Source organism: Brassica napus, chromosome C8 (genome assembly GCF_020379485.1).
Source record: "Brassica napus cultivar Da-Ae chromosome C8, Da-Ae, whole genome shotgun sequence".
Classification (NCBI taxonomy): Eukaryota; Viridiplantae; Streptophyta; class Magnoliopsida; order Brassicales; family Brassicaceae; genus Brassica; species Brassica napus.
Genome location: NC_063451.1, coordinates 8,577,474 through 8,595,795, shown reverse-complemented (window position 1 = coordinate 8,595,795; position 18,322 = coordinate 8,577,474). Strand labels below are relative to the sequence as shown.

At 30.9% G+C, this 18,322-nt stretch overlaps 2 long non-coding RNA genes across 2 annotated transcripts; one reads left to right on the top strand and one right to left on the bottom strand.

Annotated features, from left to right (window-relative positions):
* Positions 1-204: 204 nt before the first annotated feature.
* LOC125591646 lies at positions 205-7,382 on the bottom strand. The gene is made up of 2 exons (XR_007327748.1): positions 680-7,382; positions 205-621 (listed from the first exon to the last, which is right to left on the bottom strand). It is a non-coding gene; the product is annotated as an uncharacterized LOC125591646 (long non-coding RNA).
* A 2,044-nt stretch (positions 7,383-9,426) lies between these two features.
* LOC106358326 lies at positions 9,427-10,950 on the top strand. The gene is made up of 4 exons (XR_001272448.3): positions 9,427-10,188; positions 10,252-10,378; positions 10,483-10,585; positions 10,668-10,950. It is a non-coding gene; the product is annotated as an uncharacterized LOC106358326 (long non-coding RNA).
* Positions 10,951-18,322: the final 7,372 nt, after the last annotated feature.

Below are 18,322 nucleotides of genomic sequence, written 5' to 3'. Positions count from 1 at the left end.
ACTTTAAATAGCGGTTTTTTGCGATGCAATCTTATTGTCATATATTATAGTGTTTTTTTGTATGCAATTAAAGAGTTTTTAATAGCATGAATTTTTTGTTATTATTTACATTAAAATTTATTTATTTTAGAATTATTTATTTTAGAAATATTTATTATTTAATTATTTAAAAATAAAAACTTAATTAAAATTTAAAATTATTCATAGAATCAAATTTTCTTTATTACTTAAATTTATCTATAGTTAAATTGGTTTACAAAAATACAAAAAAAAAATCAGATTAAATAATAAACCAACAAACTAAATAAACCAAAAACTAAACCAGGCTTTAACCTAATTACTAACTAAACACACCACCACTTCGTTGTCTTCTTCATCTACCGGCCGCACCACCACCTTCGTCTTCGTGTTTTTCCATGACCTTCATTAGTATCCAGCCATGATTCTTCTTCATCCTGGGATTTGAGAGGCAAGTTGCAGAGAGGAGGCAAACGTCACATCCATCTAGACCTAATCTCGTCGCCTCCTCACCAACTCGCCGTCAGCTTCCTCTTCCTGAATCTGAAGCCGTCATCTTCCTCCTCCAGCCGCCATACCTGCCTTGCCTTGCTTCCTCCATCCCTAAAACAAATAATACAGTTCAAAACAGAGAGAGAGAGATAGAGAGATGAGTTCTAACTGTGGTTGTGTGGTGGTGGTGATGCTGGGACGGCGAACGAACGGTCGTGTGGTGGTGGTTGTGATGCTGGGACGGCGAAAACAAACGGTTCGTCGTGTGGTGGTGGTGATTGAGGAAGATAGAGATCCAAAGAATTAAAAAAGATTTAGATCATATCAGATTTAGATCTGTAACAAAAAAAAAGAGAGAGATAACGTGAGACAAGGAAGGAAGAAAGGAAGGAAGAAAAAGGAAGGAAGAAAGAGATTGAGATATGAGATGTGTGATTTCTAGCCATAGGATCAAAAATACTCAGTGGTCAAGATTGCTATCCTTGTGTTTAAGATATTGACCAATGAGAAAAAAGGAAAAAGATAAACCAAACATATAATAATTAAGTTAAATATTTATATAATTTCGACCAAAAAAATATAATTAATGTAATTATAGTTTGGTTCAATGTTTCAAATAATAGACTGAAAATTTTAAAATTGTTTATAAGTTATGATTTACTTTAAATGTAAAATGAAATTAGTTTAAAGGTTTAAAATACAAGAGTATAGTAAATAAAATTAGTTTAAAGGTTTAAATTTAAACATATTAAAATTTTAAAAATGTATGCTCAAAGTTTGGTGTTTAAGTTTGAGAATATTAGATTTGTGATTTATGATTTAGTTTAATAACTAAATGTATAAATTGAAGGTTTGAGGTTTATTATGATATATAAGATTTGAGTATATAAGGTTTAGAGTTCAAGGTTAAGATTTTAAGTTAAAATTCAAAAATAAATTTGAATTTATTTGAAGAATAAAGTTTAAGTTTGATTTTTTTTTTTGAATTTAGATTTTAGATTTAAAGTTATGAGTTTAGAATAAAGGTTTGAGTATAGGGTTTGGGGGTTAAAGGTTTAGGGTATTGGGATTTAAGATTAATTATTGAAAAAGAAATAGTTTTTGAGTTTATATTTAATATTTGAGGTTAAATTTAAGATTTGATATTAAAATAGTTAGATTTTGAAGTTATGTTTAAAGTTTAGGGTTTAAAACTTGTTTAGGGTTTAGAGATTTAAAAAGTCAAAGATAGCGTTTTTAATAATGCGCTATTAAAAATACGCTATCATAGCGTTTTTAAATATACAGCTCTATCATAGTGTTTCTAAATATAAAAACCCTATCTAAAACTAACGGGTATGTCAACCATAGTAGAAAGGCAAAAAACGTTATCCTTCACTGCTATCAAAGCACATTTTTTTTGTAGTGTGACTATTAAATAATTTTTTATTAATTGATTTATGCATTTGTTGGTAAACCAGTCAAAATGATCTGCAAACGAAATAATTTTTAAATGTTGTGCCAGTCAAACAAAACACTAAATAATGCTTGAAATCGCAGCTATCCGCTTCTGCAAATTCGTACAGCCGCAACCGCCGCGTTTGAACTAGTGAGGCTCTAAGCCGTTGTGTCTGTGAGAAAACTCTGAATTATTTCTTTATTGTTGGATTTTTTGCCTCTAATAAACGTAACTTAGAATTTATTTCCTTGTTGCCCCGAATATTTGACATCTTTCCGCTTGCCTTAGAAGACTTCTCCGTTTTTAATTTGAGAAAATGAGACTCAGATTATGTCTTGTTTCTTCTACTATTAAAACTGATGTTAATTTTAATAAGTAAACCCTTTTTTTTTTTTTTTTTTTTTTTGATAACTCTGGTATCTGGGCAGCCACAGTCCCAACTATCCATCCGTAGGGAGTCCAGCGCCCCAGCGGAAGGAATGTTAAATCCGCTGTGGCGGGGGCTCGAAGTCGTGATGGCGAGCACCTCAACCGAAGTTCCTTTTACCACCAGACCACGAGGCCCGGTTAGTAAACCCTTCTTTCATCCTAATAATTATAACTAGGATTTGACCAACTCATCCCGTGCATGTTACTATAGTTGTTTTTCCAATTTGTAATGCGAAATATTTTAATAATTATTTAATAGTTTTTAACTATTTGTATATTTGTGATATTCTCATATTGTATTGCATCTTGATAAATAAATCAATTTTCTATGGTAGATAAGTTATTTTTTATTTGATACCTACCGTCGCATGGATCATTTATATATTGTATTTTATATGAGTTAGTCTAACCAGTTAGTATGTATGTTAATATATTTATTTTACTGAAACCAAATATTTTTTGGCAAAAATAATTTATATTTATTTAAATGAATATGTCTAGTAGTTTTATGAAAAATTATTTACTTCATTTTTTGTATTCTTATAGTTTAAATATAGTTGTGTAGACGATATGTATATAAGACAAAAGTTAATTTTATTATTTAAAGAAAAAACATTTAATATGGTTATATATTGATATTATAACACCTTATATAGTGGAAGCACTTGTTCTTAAAAAAACTATCATATATATATATATATCATATTTATAGTATATATGTTAAGTGTTGTAAATAAATTAGAAACATATTAAGATAACGGGTTTTACCTACAGTAGAACCTCCATAAATTAATATTCTAAAAATTAATAATATCTATAAATTAATAAATTTTGTCGGTGCCAACTTGGGCCGGTTCAAAATTTGACACAGATCGATAAAATAATAAGACAATAGATTTTTAGAAATTTTTATGTAAATATATGGACCCATTAAAATTATAAATTAATAATTTATATGTATCTGTTTTTATATAAGTAATAATAACCTATTATTATATTGTTTGTTTTATATTCACAATGGAATTATCTTTATATTTTCTTAACACTTAATATATTTTTGATGAGATTTAGTAATATTTTATCTAAAACCACATTTAAGTTCTATGAAATCGACAAGAATGAAACCAGTGACGATTGGTTTTTGGGTTAATGTTACAAGGCTGACAGGAATACCTCCGGTAACCAGCCCCAAGCACCTTTCGCCAAGACGTCTTTTCCAGTGTCGATCATCTTGCTTTCCCGAATTCGTTAGATTTCCGCCAGTTCCAGGATTGGGAGAACATAGGATTGGTAGTTGGGCTCTTCTCCTAAGTTGTTTCGCGAAGACTGCAATCTTTCTAAAGAAACAAGCAAGAAACTTGACTTTGGCTCCAACCGCGTAGTCACTTGCATCGCACATGACCTCAAATGGTAAATTCCAATCCGGTGGCTGGACTATGGGGGAAAAGAGAGGGATTCAAAAAAGGCTGGCTCCTTAGAAGGGATTTGAGTGCTTTAGACTAAGAGGTGAGATTAGATAGGCTTGTCTTAGGATTTGATGCACATTCAAGGGAAACTTCTCTGTTATTCCTTTTGTTTGTGGGTAAGGTGATCCACCGTGCTGAGAGTAAGATGGACTCTTTGCCAAGGAATGCTGTTTTACGTCTCAAGAAGTCCATTTATGGCCGTACACCAACTAATATAATAAAATTAATATAAATGTCAAATTTCAAAAAAATAACAATTAATGTCTATACATTAAAATCAAATATTTTTCTTATCTTAGAATAAATATATCTTAAAATAAGAAATCTAAATGTGTAAACTTTTGTAAATCAATATCTTTATAAATTAATAAAATTTCAAAGTTCCAATATTATTAATTTAAAAGAGGGTCTACTGCATTTCATTGGCAGAGGCTTAAAAATAAAATGAATTAACATCACATCATTCTTTCCTCTAATAAAAACCAGAAAATATGTAAAAAGGATATCCTAGTGAAACTATCTTTTTGATTAACTTTGACCTTCCCATATCTCCCTTTGAAAATAAAACAAATCTGAGAAAAAAAATTTGCTGTCTCATTTTTGGAAAAACATAATTTTGTTAAAATATATTATTTCAGATAAATAATTAGATTGATTCATTTGTCAAAGACAAAAATATCCTTAATGAAAATATAAATTCCAATGGCAATTAGTGTAAATAACACATGAGGTAAATGTTAATTCTAATGTGTACTTCTCTTTTAATTGAGTAGATTTGGGCCACTTAATTAATAACTATTAATTAATTAACAACAAATCATTTATTTTGTTAGATTCTTCTCTATCCACACTTACCAAATTTAATTAATTAACCATAATAATTTATTTTTAGACTTTTATCTAACCAAATATACGAGACTTAAGATTATTCTCTAAATAGATTATTCGTTAACTCAATTTTACAACAAAATTAAAAAACAATTATTTGACATCCAAAATATAAAGTATATATGTTTTTATTAAAAATAAAAAAAGTTATTTTCAAAAATATGTTAAATATTTTGGTGAATAAAATAATTCACCCATATATACTTGAATTACAAGAATACAACAAATAAATTTTAGTTAAATATTTTCCTCAAAAATAAACATAGAAGTGGTATTTATTTGGCACATGAAACATTTTGAGACATATCTATCTGTATTATTAAAACAGAAATACATTTAATTTTGAAAATTTAGATTTACTAGTCTAATATACATTAACATAATAATTGGTTTTTTAATAGACTAAAGGACGATTTGGGAATCTGGTGGAATCTAAGGAAGATTTAGTAGCCATTGCTACAAAATATTTTAGATAGATTTTTGATTCATCAAATCCACCAGGAATAGCTGAAGCTCTATCTAGTTTTAACACGTCTACTAGATTCTGACCCGTCCTTTAAAAGGGCGGGTATATTTTTTGTTTTAATGTTTACATTTAATAAAAAAAATTAATCGAATAACCTATTTAAAATCCGTTAAACTAAATGAGTTTATATTAATATTTATTTCTATTAAAAGACCACTTAAAATCCGTTAAATCCATTTTTAATATCATGTGATTTGTTAATTGATAAACTTAATGTCTGTAAAAAATATGTAAAATTTGAATAAATTAATGTCTGGTTGAATAAATCATAATTTATTGGGCTGGGATGTAAGTTATGTTTTTGTATTGTAAATCCTAATAGAATAGATTAATAGTCAAACCAAAAGGAAAGAACAATTATATATCTGAAAGTGAGGAGTGATATAACAATTGACACAATTAATAAACTATTACTCTTAGTATAATAGATAAAACCATGGTTGTTACAAAAACCATGGCTGTTACAAAAAAAAAAAAAGAAAAAGATAAAACCATGGCATTTGGTACTAACTAAAATGAAGAAATAATATTCAACTAGATTTTGACCCGACTTGGAAAGCGCGAGTTTGTTTTTGTAATTAAATATATTTTAACCGAATTTCTATATAAGATAGTGTATAAGTTTGAGCACATTTATCCAAAACCACAGACCAAACCGTACCAAACTGAAAAAACAAAAATTGAACTCAATTGCATAAATAATAGAGCAAATCATATATATCTATGACTGGAAAACTGAAACCTAACCGAGAACCAAATGAGTACCTGAATTTTTAAATAAAAATTATATATTTAAAAATATTAATTACATTCAATTTTTAAATAACCAAATATCCTAAAAATACCATTTATAAACCGGATAACCCAAAAACTTGAATTACCCGAATATTTTTATTTGGTTGATAAATAATTTAGTTAACCAAAAGTATAATTTATGTATATAATTATTTATTTCAAATATATATATATATATATATAACTATGTTTAATATAATACATAGTATCAAAACTATTTTCAAAATAATATTATGTTTTAAAATAAGTAGATTTTGTTCTAAAACACAATTCTACTGTTTTCCTATTTTAAAGTATCGATATAGTGTTAATAAATAACAAAGTATTTTCAAAGTTTTTAGAAGTTATCACTAACCGATTTATAATTGGTTAGACTAAATATCTAACAGAACCGAATATAAATAGCCATTTTCTGAAAATATAGCAGATGGAAAAATTGAACCGGTTTTAAGTAGACCATAATCATATCTATGGATTCGTATAGGAACTGGTTTGGTATTGAATAATACAGCCAACTTGGAATATTAAGTTGTGACAAACATCGTTTAGTTTGTGAATGATAATGTCAAAGTGTTCATATATATAACATAGTTAATGAAATCAGTTTAGTTAATAAGGTTGGTATAAAATAATGGTTGATCTCTGTAAAAGATGCAATTTTTTTACAATGGATATTGTATTATGTTTATAGTCTTTGAAGGTATTAACTATAAATAAATCACCAATAATCATATATACAAATATAGGATGGACATTATTTAATAATAACACAAAATAATTATGATGGAATAATGCGTACGCGCGGGTGTATTTTTAAAAAAATATGATGCTATTTATTTTTATGTCACTATTTAGGGTTGGGAAAAAAACTTGAATTCGAAGAATCGAACCGATCCCAATCCAAATAAGTAGTACGGAATCCGAACCGAAATTGATTAAATATCCGAATTATTCAAAATTTTGGTATTTGAAAAACTGAAACCTAATCCGATCCGAAACGAAGTATTTTGGGTATCAAAAATAGATTTATATAATTATATATATTAATTATTTTTAGATTTAATATATATAAAAACATCCAGAATATATATGATACTTTTAAGTTCGTTTAAATACGTTTAAATAGTTGAAAATATATACAAATAATCAAACGTAAATATTTAAAATATACTCAAAACTCCAAAAACACTTAAATAATTATTAACTCACTATCCAAATATTTAAACCAACCCAATTTAAATTGGTTATCTAAATCCGAACAGAATCCTCAAATATCTGAACCGAACACGAAATCCCAAGCAGACCCGAAAATGAACCGGAACGCCCACCCCTAATCACTATTATATATCATATATGTGTCATCATAGGTTACAAAAATATGTGTTATCATATAATTAATCGTATTTTACACGTACGATCAAATAAATTTTTTTATAATTAATAATATTTTATATGTACAATCATATAAATAATCACATATATTATATTTTAAAAAAATTCTTATATAAACTGAAAACAAATTTATAATGGTTATTGTAAAATATGTTAGTAAAAATCAAAATTTGAATATATGTATATTTTTGAATGAATTTTTGATATAAATAAATTTTAAATTATTATTTTGATTTGAATATATATATCAAGTAACATAAACCCATTATTTTTTAATATAATGTAATGGACTTCTAATTGTTTTAATAAAATAAGCTCATTACTCTTTTTTTTCCTAACTTACTGCTATCCATGTTTCCAAACAACATTTTTTTTTTAACTGCTATTTATGTTGCCAAACAAAAGCTTAAAGTATTTCTACTTTAATAAGATAGATATAGTAAATGTATATGTAGAGAATTACGTTAGTACCATTTTTTATGACTAATTTTCCTTTTATGAAGAATAATTAAGTTAGTAGTATGAGAAATAATAGGAATTCTAGTTAAGTGAAATGGTCCAACTATGACTTGTTTTAAGTAGATTTTTTAGGACTACTTCCTTTTTAATAGTATTGATACTTATAAACGTGGCTCAATATATGTGTTTGGGGGAAGTGGGTTCCTAAAAATTTGGAACTAAAGTAGAAGTTGCAAAATAATTTTATTAAAAAAGGTAGTTATGTTACAATTTGCGTGGAGAAAAAAAAATCATACAGTTTGCTTTATATTTTAATAAAAGAAATAAATAGTTGGACTTAACCTATACCAATAGGTCATGTTCCTAATTTAATAGTATTGATTAATGATTCCATGAATGATGAGCTAACAAAACTAGTTAACATAGTAGGAGGGCAAGTTGGCTCTGTTTGCGATGCACTAGAAAAGGCAGCCAGACCGGATAGTACAACTGCCTTGTTCCATTCGGCTACTAAGTTCTCACCATTTCAATTACTCTTATGGTTTCAATCCTTTGCGCCTTTGAATTTGTTTCCTTTACCCACGAATAAAAAAACTAATCCTGGTAGCAAAAAGAAATCTGAGGTTGTGTTGAAGTTGTATGAACAGGTTAGGAAGAACATTGAGCACAAAACACAATGTACAAGGATCAAGTGAACGAAAGCCGTGGAGATTTTTTTCTGGAACTGGGTAATTGGGTGTGAATCCATTTGAGGAAAGAGAGATTCCAAATGAAAGAAAATCAAAGCCGTTGCCAAGGATGGAATGACAATTTCAAGTTCTCAAACTCATTAACAAAAATGGATACCAACTCGACCTTCAATGTAAGTACAACTAGATCTTAATCTGGGTGTTCGTTTTAAAATAAATATATACCTTTCAAACCACAACACTGTAATGATTGCATTTACACAACAATGTAACAGAGCTAGAGATTTAAATCTCATTCAGGTATTTATAAATTTTGGTTCATGTTCAGGTTAGATAATTGCATGTTCAGTTTGAATATAGGGGAATATATGTTTAAATTATATTAAAAAATAAATATATTTTAAAATCCTCAAATTCAAAATTGCAGGTTTGGATAATTGCAAGTTCAATTAGAATATCCTTTAAAAGTTATAAAAATGAAGGAGGAATATTTAGAAATTGTTTTGCATTTGGAAAAAGTTGTTTTTATCAAAAAAAAGTATACTGACATATTTAATAAGGTTTAGATATTATCATAATATGCATTTGCTTTAAAATAAGTTTTAGCGGATGGCGAGAGTGCATGTGAACCGAATTACTGGTGCTACATTGAACTAATCATTATGTTAATTTTGATTGGCGTATGTTATGTAAGTATGATTAATGTAAACACTTGTCACAATTTGTTAACAATAAAAGATGTATTGTGAGAAAAATATATATCAATATATATATATATTCAAAAACGTAAAACAATATTGATAAATCATATATATAATGGGGCTCTTTCCTCTCTTCTAAGAGCATCCACGTATGCGTTTTTTTAATGACTGTGGGCCCCGTCTAATTTTCGGTTTCGATTGGTCAATTTGGTTTGGTCTGATTTGTGTCTTCCTGTTTGGTTTGATAAAAGTGAAACTCTGCGTTTTGGCTTCACCTAATTAGGGCTTCATCGTTATCCTCATTCCAGAACTCACCCCTCGCCTTCTCCGCTCATCTCTTTATCTCCTCTATCGTTCAACGTATTTCTTTTAATTCGCCAATAATTGTTATTCACATTAAACCCAATAACAATGTGGACCTTTATGTTTCCTTCACATCGATCTATAAATAGAAGAGGGTTTGGGAGCAGGATGAATCTTCATCTCCACTCCGCAAGCTCCGTACCCAACCTCTAACCCTCTCTTTCCCAACTCTTCCGGCGTCCCGATGCCGTCCGGAATCCACTGCTCTGTTTCGGTAGGCGAGACCACAATACGATTCGTGGAAGATGTCCCTGACATATCATGAGGCTGCGAGATAGATTCAGTCAAGAACGCCACTTCTCTTCCGAGATGGCTCTCCGGCGAGAGAGGACTCGGATAAACAGAATAAGCTGGAAAAAAAAGAAAAAAAAACTCACATGTGATTATGGCTGTTGTGGAACGAGGGTCACAGTTTTCCGTTACCTCATCGACTGGAATCAATTACCTTCGCAGTCGATGATTCTCACGGAGTAACCATGAACAAGAAGCCGCTTAACAATTGCGCGACCAAGGTAGGAAACGCCGTAGCAAAGTAAGTAATTTCCGTAAAATAGAAAAAGTAGAATGGAATCTGTCATATTAATATTTTAGACAGGTTACTTTCAGGAATCTGACATTGAGCAGCAGGCAAACAAGACAACAATTAAAGGATTTAGAGCCTCAAGCATTTTAATCGGACCAAGCTCAATGATTTTCAGACAAGTACAAAGATAGAGACTTTGGTATGTACTCTTAAATATTTATATTTACAGCTTATGTCATTACACCCTGTTAAGTTTATTTTGCATTTTGAGCCTCTTTCTTTATTTATCATGTCTGTCTGCAGAGGGAAGAAATAAGGCTCATGGTCCAAAGAGATGGGTCTGCAAGCAATAGTTTTCAGCCAGTTCACATCATTCTTGGATCTGATAAACTACACCCTCGGGAAGGTAATATCAAGAGAAACACACTATGATATGAATATGTTATTCTTTAACCAATAGTTTTAATGAGAGTGTAAAATTCTTTCAGTGTGGGGTTTGGTTGCACCCAACTGGTGGGAAGCATGTCAATGGCAACTAGAGATGTTGCTATCAATAAATTCAGGGAAGATCAAAATTGCAAAATTTTCTTGATGAGTTTGAAAGCTGGAGGGGTTGCTCTCAACTTAACAGCCCTTCTATGTTTATTCTGATCGTTTCACGGTTGTTTCCTACGTGACGTTATACGTAGATTGTTTATACGATTGTTTTAAGTAACTAACGAGAACCTCATAGTACTAAGAGATTAATTACATAAAACACAATTTCAAATTTTCTATAAATTAATTACATAAAACACAATTTCAAATTTTAACACACTTTGACAACTACTAATAACAAAACTATGCTCTAACTAAACTACTTTAATATTTAACTGTTTTTTTTTTCTTTCCACGATATCAATTCATTTTTTTTACTTTTTCTTTTTCTGCAAAACACTTTTGTGTTAACGATTCAGGATAAGAGGAGAGGTCTTGAGACAGTAGTTACGGTAGGTTAGCCAAAGACAAAGTAAAGTTTACTTGCAAGTGAGAACTTTGTGGCTTCCACACTCAGAATATGGTTACAAAGTGAAACAACTAGATCATAACTAAGGAATTACTAATTAGCGTATAAATCTGACTAGAAGAATCTCGAGGTGTTTATAAATCTAAAGAACTGCTTAAATTTTACTTATTTTAACCGTAAAACCCATTACGAACCAACAAAATATTGAACATAAATTTTGTTATTTTAGACCACTTCAACTAAACAAACAAATCACTCCACGACACTTCCTATAACATTTTAAAGGTATTTTAACACATCTAATTGTCAACAACTCCGCGCTTGCGCGGGGCTCCGTTCCTAGTGGATATAGTTCGAACGTTATTAATGTATAGTATTTTTACTGTTTACTAGGTAGAAATCTGCGCTACGCCGCAGGATGTTATAACACGAATTGATTTTGTATATAGTTGATGTTTAAAACGGAGCTAACTTCGACCAGAATTGTCAATCTTTTCCGAATATGAAAACGGAGCAAAACGAATACTGTTTTTTTTAACGCTGATTTATTATGATATTACAATTATGATATGAGAAATGTTACATAAACGATTCAACAACCGACAATACTACCTGTCTTACGAGGACTTATGCCTAACTGCATCACCTGAGCTATCCTATGAAGATCCACACTTGACCCGATTTACTTGCACCATGTTGAAGATCCCTTGTAAGTCTTTCTTTCGTAGTCTGCATAATTGTTTAATAAATCGCTCTTTCCGGGACTTGAAACCTGGATTACCTGTAATCCGCAAGAAATTGTATAGTCTGGGATTTGAACCCCAGACCTGGGTGTAGAAGCCTTTAAACCTTAACCACTAGGCTACGGTGCTTCCACAAAAAATACTGTTAGAATCATCAGATTCAAAGCATATGACTTATCCCCGACTTCCTAAGCAATCACGACTTTTTCTCTATCTTTTCGGTCAAAATACAATCCGTTTTTAGCCCCTTCATCTACTGGGCTTAATATCATTTAGTATATAAGCTACATCTTCCAAAAACTCCTATCATCAGTGTTTGTAAGGCACTTGGCAAAAGATTTATAGAGGCACCTCCCTCTCCTATCTTCCTATCCTTGAAGTGAATCTTAGGCTCTTAGCTGAGATGTTTACGTTGAAACTTGAAACCATAAACATCTTTTATCATCAAGCACACACAGTCATCACACAAATCCATTCTAAACTAAGCATCAACCTAATTTCTGATATATTAGAATAAAGAGACATAATTCTTTTGCAACTTTGCATCACTTGATGTTCATCAGTTTTGGATAGTCTACAGTGTATATGTGACCAAAAAATAAAGTTTCATAATGCACTCTTGAAAAAAATTCGAACATAACTGAAATAGAGAAAAGAATAATTACTTTACTCAGAGACCAAAGTTTTTTTTTTAACAAACTCATTTCACATAGAAGACAATAAAGAGAAAGTAGAGCTCACAATGCAATTACCGTCTGGAGAAAGAGAACTCTTGATGTCTTCATCAGCATCTTAATCCTCTTCGAAATCTAAGTCACATGCGTCACTGCATTTTTTTCTCAACAGATTCTAAAGAAAAACAAAGTTTCCTTTTCATGGAAATGGGTTCCAACCACTTGTTGGAATGGTCTAACATAAACCTTAGCTTCTTGATAATATTTGTTATTTGCCCAAGCTTACCATGTCCCCACGGAAAAAATAATAAGAAATTATTATTTTTTGGTAAACGTTTCTCTGAAATCGTGCATAGTGAAATCTTCCGTAAAGTGTCGCCATCATCATCCCGACCCTCCTTGAAATCTTACAAAGCTTTAAATTAAAAATTTTACATTGTTATATGAAAATAGTAATACACAATCAAGAGACTGGGAAGAAACAGAGAGAAGACCTATAATGCTTTGTACCTCGATGAAAGCAGAGACGTCTTCTTCTTTTGACGTTAAGAAATTCAGAAGAAGATACGTTCTTGGCGATTTTACCGACAGATTTAACCCAAGCTGAAGTGAAATGAGATTTCAAACCGAGCAATGTATGGATTGTCTCAGGCAAATTCTGAACTGGTTTAAATCTTCTCCTCTCCGTTAAACGAAATCTTGATGTTTAGTAGAAACAGAGAAGTTCTCAGGTTCATATTCTGATTTCACTGAGCTTTTTCCGAGAAGTGAGGAAATATAAGGAAGTAGTAAAATTGGTGTCAGAGATTATTAATGGCAGAATCTGGAGATGTGCTTTTACTTTTAGAGGGCTAGAAACTTGAGGAAAGTGTTACTTCATGATAACCATAGAGGAGAGATATTTGTAGCTGGATACACTTGCTGAGACAGTAATACACAACTCTGCTTAGTGTTTTATATTTTCCGTTTCTCAGATTGAACCCTAGTTATCTTTAGCTTTGCCTCGTAGTTCCCCATTAAATCCGACTTATGATCAGGTGCAGCTTCAAGTTCGAACCCTACAAAAAACTATCGAAACTCAGTTCAATATGTGATGGAATCGTAGCTTTGCCTCTTAGAAAAGATTTTCGATTCGGCCAGGAAGAAGAAGATATAGACGAGAATACTCTTCCGGAGATAAGACTTGTGTATTATGATGTGGACAAGCGAAATGTTTTCATTAGTCTTTCAAGTTTTTTCGGTTAATCACATGTCACTCTAATATGAATCTAAAAAGATGATGTGTGAGATACAGTACGTTGAGAGAACCTTGCTTCATTATTGTGTTGATTTTTTTTTAAATAGCAGTGATCTATTTCTCGTTCATGTTTTTTGTTTTAAAAGTAATTTTCTTTCGGTGGAGTTATATAAAAATGAACTTAGACAACACATTCGATACTTAAATTTTGAAGAATTTTCATGTTTACTACTTTCTTAGTACCATTATTCATGTTTACCATCCCTAAAGAAATATTTTCAAAAATACATTTTTCATTGAGTGACAAACGACTTTTATACCCTTGTTCTCTAAAGAGACTTTTTATGTTTTTGAATTGTATTTTTTCAAATTCGAACTTTTTGTATTTTTTAAAAAAATTCGAAAAAATTCAATTTTTTTTTTCAAAATATCTTTTTGAAAATCAAAAATTATTTTAAAAACTATTTTGTAACTATTTATATATATATTTTTTAGAATCCTAAATTTCACATTCCAAAAACTCTACCCTACCATTTAACTCTAAACCCTTATTCTAAATTATTTAAACTTAGGGTTATAAATGCTTTTTACCCTTTATTAAAAGTGAGGGTAAAAATGATTAGTGTAAACATGAAAAATGCTACTATGAATATGGTATTTATGGCAATTTCCCATAAATCTTTGACATGACTATTTATTAAAGTGAACAATAAATTAATTTAGTTCTATAAGATTTGTTCAAATATAATGAATTAGTTATGAATAAGATTTAGGAGATTTTGTATTAAATTAGGAAAATATATTAAATGCTTAAAGTTAAAGGTATTTATTAATTCAGTGGCAGTTTGTTGTAAATAAATGATAGTTTTAATGGTTAGTCTACAAAGGTACTTTAGTTTTAATAATATATAGGCGTGAGTTCTACTTTCAACATTTGTGACATAGTTCCTTTTATGGCATATGATCTAGATTTGAGGTCAAATCCTATTCTAAGTGGGTGGGGATGATACGATCATGGGTGATTTGACCATTGGTCCACTCGATTAGGATGATCCCCAAGATGATAAGAACGACTCAAAGAGGCTTTCATTGGAGCTAGGAGTAGAACTTGAAGATCAGGAGCTCAAATGGGGATATGGAGATAATTTTACTCGTCCAAACGACCAAGATAAAGACTTCAATCAAAACAAAATTTGCAAAGGAACGATTACAAGAAGATATGTCTTGAAGTCTCATTTCACGATGCCCATTTACTTGGAAGGCCTTTGGCGACGGAAACCCATTTTGGATGAGGCCTTAGCTATTCCTACTGAGCCAATGACTCGATCCAAAACTAAGAAGTATCAAGAAGCCTTAATGGCCTTTGTGCAAAGGCTTAGCCCAAGAAAATGGTTAAAGACGCATGAAAGAGTAGATGAAGAGGTTCTCGACCAAGTCTTTGGTCAAAATGCATGGGGAAGCCTCCAAGGAAAGACTTGAACAAGTCTTTAACCTTTTCTGAATTTCTTCTAAGTATTTTTGCTTCTTTACTCATTACTTATATATAAAGGCCTATGTAAGATTCTACACAACTTTTGATCCTTTTGTGAATAAAAATGTGTGTGATACACCCGTGAGCATTGTTAGATAAGTTGTATCTTGTATCCATCGGTCGATTTCGCTTACTCGGGTGAGTCAAATCCAAATGAAGCCGTTATAGGGTTGTTTGGGAGTCGTCCTTAGCTTCCAAAGTGGCCGTTCGATCCATCTAAAAACTTAACAAAAGTGCTAGTAGCCTTTGGCGGATAAATCTATCCAAACATCATTGTTAAGTGCAATCCGTGGGTTGGAATTCTATCGCCATCCTATGACATCAGTTAGTGATCTTATATTAGAGGAGGAGGAGACTTGGAAAGCTGGATAACTTGAATCCCTAGTGTATTCCTCTATTCCGGAGCTTAACAATATGTTAAGATAGACAAAGGAATGGATACTGCTGAAATTATACAAGAAATCAGGGTATTGGGTGGCTCGAAATGTTGTGGTTTATGGAGGATCGGAGATATCTGTTGAACCGCGTATTCATGCACTTCAGGTTGTTTGCTTGGAAAATTAAAATACCCACAAAATGAACTATCTTAGTGGGTAGATAATGGCTGGTCACCAGACTGTTATAAAGAACCTAAGACGCATAAACATGAGATATGACAGCCACTGCCCATATGTAAAGAAGAGGATGAATCAATAAACCATATGATTTTTAAATGTCTCTGGTCGAGAACCTCCTTGGCCTTACGCTCGTAAACTTAGCTTTTGTTAATGACATGTTTATACAAAATATGGACTATTTGTACTGGATGAAAAATGAAATATGAAAAGTTGAAAGATGACCAAAATCCATATCCTTTATTTATTTGGTATATCCTGAATTCACGGAATAATGAACCTCTTTTCATTGAACTAATGAACCTTACTCATATGAGATCTATTATCTATCCACTTGAATTAGTTACATCTCCTGTTCAATGTTTTCTCAATCCACGCGGCTTAATTGTTTTCTCAAGTCATATAAATGTTGACTATTTGAAGAAGATTGAGAGACATAATAAATGGCTGAGGAGAGAGGACCATCTTGGACATAATCTATACTTGTTATGTATTAGATGATTTTTAATTTTTATTTTTTTAACGTCAGAACGGCCATTCTATTACTCAAGTTTGAGGTGGTCTGGGTAACCAGATCGGAATAGAACAACCAATGAAAAATAACTCCCTATGAAAGGTTCTAGCAGTTTTAGCTAGAAAATCAGCAAACTGGTTGCGCACTCGTGGCACATGAGTGATTTTGAAATCCGAGAAACAAATTTGCAGCGTCTCTATCTTCTCTAATTTTGTCGCGAAGCTTGGCCACTTCTGGGGTTCCTTTATCATTGCAATTAGCTTCTTGCAGTCTGTTCCAAAACTCTGGCATGGCGAGTGTTGAAGCATATTCTCCATCGCCCATCGCAGTGCTTCTACCTTCGAATGCAATGCTGATTCACATCTAATGAAATTCTGTATTCCCATAAGTTGTATGTTCTCCCCACTATCCATCCAGACCCATCCACATCCACTAAATCGATCAGAAGTTGTCCAAGATCCATATAACAGGCAAATATTACAAAAGCTTAAGGCTTGGTTTTCCTCATTATTGCTAGCTTGTATTGCTGGTGGTATCATTTCATTTGCATTAAACCATGCTTGACACTCACTTTTTGCGTATCGAACTAGTTCCAAAGGGTCTCTGTCTATTCCCCTGAAAAGTTTATTATTACGAGCATTCCATGTATACCATATTATCCAGGGATAATGATCTCTGTCTTGGTCTGGTTCTATGATATAATTCTTCCTCCAGAATAGATAGTCCATGTTTGTCTAGACGCTTGACACTGGAAATGTTCCTGGGCTTGTAGGAGTTGCTGATAATGACCATACTTGGAGAGCTGGAGGGCAATCAAATATTGCATGAGTTATAGATTCTTCTATTTCTCCACACCTTGGGCAATAATTATCGCACCTTATATTCCGCCTTACTAGATAATCATATGTATTAGATGATTGAACATGGTCAATTAGGAGATATAATACTTGTACAAATTTTTTTCCAAATAGTAAATTATCACGAATAGAAGAAAATAATATAAAGAAATTCTCTAGGATAGATCTTTTTTAAGTTTTTGTCACAAAAATAGTCCTCAACGAAGAAAATGACAAAAATAAGTTTTATTAAAAGGTAAAAGTGTATTTTACGCTTGGGTTAACTAATCTAGACTTAGGGTTTAAAGTTAAGAGGTGGAGTTTTGGGAATATGGTTTCAAATTTTAAAAAATAAAAAATAAGTATTAAAATTTTCAAAATAAAAAGGAGCTATTTTGGTCAATTTTTTAGGGCTATTTTTGTGACAAAAACTTAAAAATGGCTATTTGAGAGATTTTCTCAATAATATATCTAATTCTGAATTTATTGGTGCTATATTCTTACAAAATTACTTCAAAATTATCCCTTTTTATATTCAAAAAACATTAACGCGACTTAAGTGAAAACAAAAACAGTTAAAAATTTCATAATAATATTTTAACTAGGTTGAGATCCACACTTTGTGTGGGGTGAGACATGAGTAAAAATTATATAGTCAAAGTAGGATGGTTCAATCCGGATTTCGGTCCAGTTTCGGTTCAGTATTTTATTTTATAAAAATTAGATCCCATATTAAAACTATTTCTACTTTGGTTTGATAAGGTTTATATAATTTGGTTTTTAGTTTATTCGGTTTATGCGAAAATTAAAAATATATTTATCTTTTATAACATTTTGTCAATTTTATTTTGTCTGATTAATAATCAAATTTCTTAAACACTACTCTAATTTTTAAAAATATAATGTGTTATATTTTATTTAACTATTAAAATAGTAATTAAATAAAAAACATTTCATGAGATAAAAATAAAAATATTAATAATATTAT